Raw genomic sequence first — 4,577 nt, forward strand, 5'->3', positions numbered from 1 at the left:
TCAGCTCACATTCCTTTGTCTACTAAAACTTTGCATTTTTTTTAAGTTAGCTTAGTCAGTGGCATTGCTATTCTGGAGAAATCCTGCACAAAACGCCTGTAATAGCCTGCTAAGCCTAAAAAGCTGCGAATCTCTGTAGGAGAAGTAGGCCTGGGCCATTTATGCACAACTTCTGTCTTCTTAGGATCTACCATAATTCCATCTTTGGATACAACATGCCCCGAAAATTGTACCGAGTCTAGACAAAATTCACACTTCGAGAACTTAGCATAAAACTGATGTTCTCACAATGTCTGCAACACAGTCCTGAGATGATTCTCGTGTTCTCCTTGGCTACGAGAATATATCAGGATATCATTAATAAATACTATTACAAATCTATCTAGAAACGGCTTGAACACCCTATTCATTAAATCCATGAATGCAGCTGGAGCATTAGTCAGTCCGAAAGGCATCACAAGGAACCCATAGTGCCCGTATCGAGTTCTGAAAGCAGTCTTAAAAATATCTTCATCTTTGATTCTAAGTTGATGATAACCAGAATGGAGGTCAATCATTGAAAAGTGGGCAACTCCTTGTAACTGATCAAACATGTCATCTATACGAGGCAAATGATATTTATTGCGTATTGTTATCTTGTTCAACTGCATGTAGTCAATGCACATTCTCAGGGATCTGTCTTTCTTCTTTACGAACAGTACTGGTGCACCCCATAGAGATATACTCGATCTAATAAAACTCTTATCTAACAAATCCTGCAGTTGTTGTTTTAGCTCCTTCAACTCTGCTGGTGCCATCCGATATGTCGGTATTGATATGGGCTGTGTGTCATGTGGCAAATCAATACCAAAAATCTATTTCTCGTACTGGAGGCAATCCTGGTAAATCCTCAGGAAATACATCAGAAATTCTCTCACTACTGGTACATTTTCTATACTAACTGTTTCCTTTCTTGTGTCATTCACAATAGCTAAGAGACCCAAGCAACCTTTCTTCAAAAGCCGTTGAGCTTTCATAAAAGATACAACTTTGCAGATCTCTGGAACCTGACCCCCTTTTAGAGCAAAACTGAGTTCGTTTGGTATTTCAAACTTGACTATCTTTGCATGACAATCGACGATAGCATAGAAAGAAGATAACCAATCCATTCCCATCAGCATGTCAAAGTCAATCATATCAAGTATAATAAGGTCAGCTAGAGTATCTCTACCCTCAATCCGAATCTGGCAAGCACGATATACGTATTCAACTAATAGAGACTCTCCAACAGGAGTAGCAACTAGAAAATTACCATTCAATAGCTCAGGTTGTCTACTAAACCTCAAAGCAAAGTACGAGGACACATAAGAGTGAGTACATCCCAGATCAATCAACGCAAGTGCATCAAATGAACAGACAGAAAGAATACATGTAACCACAGCATTCGAGGCCTGAGCATCCTGTCTAGTAAATGGAAAAACTCTCGCTTGACCTCTACCAACATTCCCTTGTCCTTGATTCACAGTAGCACGATCTCCAGCACCTCGACCTCTATTTCCTGTACCTGTAGCACCTGAAGTATTATGAGTGGTCTGAGTAGGTGCAGCTGACTGAATAGAAGCTTGGCTGAAATTCCTCGGAGGCTGAGGGTAATCCCTCAAGTGATGTCCCAACTAGCCACACCGAAAGCACTCTCCAGTCAGAACACGACAGTGGCCCAAATGTGATTTACCACAAGTCTGACAGACTGGAGTAGTGGCATATATCTGCCCAGAATTACGATGTACAGATGATGATGGTGCCCTAGTACCTTGTCTATAATGTGGCCTATATGTGGACTGTGAAGACAAGTGTGTCCCTGTCTGAGAACCCTGTTGTTGTTGTCCCTGATTTCCTGCTCTTCGATTTTCACTAAAATTGCCACTGAAAGACCCTCCTGTCTTGGCCTTCTTACGTAAATCACTAGCTGCACGCTCCTCACGTCCCTTGGTTTCAATCTTTCTATCAAGGTCGACTGCATCAGTGTAGGATAAAGTTTTCATCTGTGGGGTTACTGCAGTGTATAAACGACCAACTAATCCATCAACAAACCTCTGAACTCGAGCTTCTTCGGTATGCACTAAGTAAAGGGCATATCTAGCCAGCTTAAAAAACTTGGTGTTATATGTTGACACACCCATATATGGAGTCTGAACAAATCTCTCAAAATCTCTAGCATATTTTTGCATCAGGCTGTCCGGAAACAAATGATTCATGAACAATTTAGTGAATTCATCCCATGTCAGTGGTGTTGCTCCTGCTGGCCTTCCTAGCAATACAGTTTCATACCATGTGTTAGCCAAATCCTCTAGTTTGTATGCTGCGAGCTCCACGACTCTCTCACTAGAACATCCTGGAGCATGTAATGCCTTGAGTGTCCCATCTAAGAAACTTTGAGGATCTGCCGAATTATCAGAACCTGTGAATTTTGGTGATTTCAATTTCAGGAACTCTTGTAGGGATACTTCCTTATTCCCGAAAGTCTGAGTCTGTACAGGTGCTTGTGTCTATAAAGTAGCCTGAGGAGTTGAAATTCCACCCTGAGTAGGAACCAATGCCTCTAACACATTCAATAAACTTGCCACTGTGTATGCAGGTAAGGCAACAGTAGGTACAACAGTTGGCACTGGTGGTGGAGCATCCTGAACTCCCTGCCCTTGCACTTGATCTCGCATAGCAGCTTGGGGTTGACCAATATTCCCAACTTCAGGTTGAGGAGAAGTCTGTCTTCTAGTTTGATGAACCCCAACTTGACCACCACCCCGGGTAGTACCACGCCCAGCAGATGAGGGTGTGCGTGTCCTAGCCATCTGCGAAAGAAATACTCCAAAGTCAATCTCGAGTTATCTCAACGCACGATCAAATAATGAAATAAGGGAAAACATTCCTAGATGTTCAGTAGCCTCAAGATCATAAGTATGGACGCCTACATACCCATGAACAAGACTCTACTAAACATTGCTCTATGACTCGAGACTTAAAGCCTAAGATCTGATACCAACGTTGTCACGACCCAATTTAGGATCATGACCGGCACTTAGCAGCAAGTGCCCTCATGTAAGCCTCATCGATATTTTACAGAAAATCGGACAGAGTTATCCCTGTTTTTGGATTTTTCCAAATATTTCCCTATCTCAAATCAACAACCAAACATCCTAATATCAATTCAAACGACAATGATTTTATCAATTAACCAAAACAAATATCTACCATTAATAGTCCACCTACTAACAACTAGAAATACTACTTTATCTCCAACTTTGATAAGAATGAGCGATACTCAACATAAGTTTATAATAACAAGAAAATACTCAAGACTCTAAAAGAATGATTATGGAGTGACTCTAAGAGTTCAAAGAAAAGATCATAACAATAAAAATAAAATCTCCGCCCACGCGAACAAATGCGAGGCTCACCAAGAACTATCAACCTGTGAGCTCTAATTAACGAAATCCTCGCCCGCGTCAACTGCTGTCTCTGTAAAAAAAATTAGGGGAGAATGAGTCGCTTGCTCAGTGAGTAATAACACTTAACCACAACCGTTTTTTTATTGGGGACAAGTCAGAAAACATACTAGTATATTAAACAAAAAATCTCATAAAAATACCCTTTCGGAAATAATAAAAAAAAATTCAGTCTCATCATCTTTTTCTTGTAGTATAATACAATTAACAATTCAATAACAAGCTCGGTAACCATTGTATAATATCAATATTCACATTTGGGAGGTTTCAATGAACGAATCATGTAATCGGTATAACTGTGGATATCTTCGCAAGAAGTCAAATATAACGGTAGTCCCTACTCGAGGGAAATCGGTAATGGTATGCTAGTTCTACCTTTCCACTAGCGAGGGCTATAACGGTAATCGGTAATTATAAGGTGCACCAGGTCTAACGAACCCGCCGTTAGTTACGGGATCCTTCAATGTCTACTCCCATTTATACTTGTCTCTGTAATCCGTATACTCGTAGAAAATATTTTAAAATAATATAGGGTATTTCGGTTCTTATCAAATCATAAAATTTTATTAGATAACAGTAAATTCAAGTAACGGTAAAACAGATCTAGTGACAACGACAATATTTAAAATAACGGTAATTAGCTCAAATAACTATTTCGGTATCATATCGAGTAAAAGACTTGTCCCACATGTAACTCAAAATAATCGGTAATATATTCATATTAAAAATCATGTGTAAATCATGCAAGTTATGAAAACACAAATTGCGGTAAGATTACTACTTACATTACTCGTGCCGAAGTACCAAATGCTTCACCTCGAGCAATTCGTACAAATTCCTCCAATCAATATATAATTACATAATATCGATCTCATGTTAATTTCCCTGTTTAAGCTAATTCATAGCTAATTTAGAATACCCAATCATCAGGGTTCATGTTTGAGTCTTAATTTGTGGATTTATATTCTCATAGAACTAGTCCAAAATCTATAAATTTCAAACTATTTAATATACTTTATTCCTCCAAAATTAGACCTATCAGTGCATAATCCAAAGCTTTCTTCTTCTTCCTCTCTTTTCTTCTTTTCTCTTTCT

General features: G+C 39.2%; 1 long non-coding RNA gene across 1 annotated transcript; it reads right to left on the bottom strand.

Moving 5' to 3' along the window:
* Positions 1 to 2,262: 2,262 nt before the first annotated feature.
* Positions 2,263 to 4,333, bottom strand: LOC117279282 (uncharacterized). Its single transcript, XR_004509697.2, has 3 exons — positions 4,268 to 4,333; positions 3,435 to 3,495; positions 2,263 to 2,828 (listed from the first exon to the last, which is right to left on the bottom strand). It is a non-coding gene; the product is annotated as an uncharacterized lncRNA (long non-coding RNA).
* Between the last annotated feature and the right edge of the window lie 244 nt (positions 4,334 to 4,577).

This window comes from Nicotiana tomentosiformis, chromosome 7 (genome assembly GCF_000390325.3).
Source record: "Nicotiana tomentosiformis chromosome 7, ASM39032v3, whole genome shotgun sequence".
Taxonomy (NCBI): Eukaryota; Viridiplantae; Streptophyta; class Magnoliopsida; order Solanales; family Solanaceae; genus Nicotiana; species Nicotiana tomentosiformis.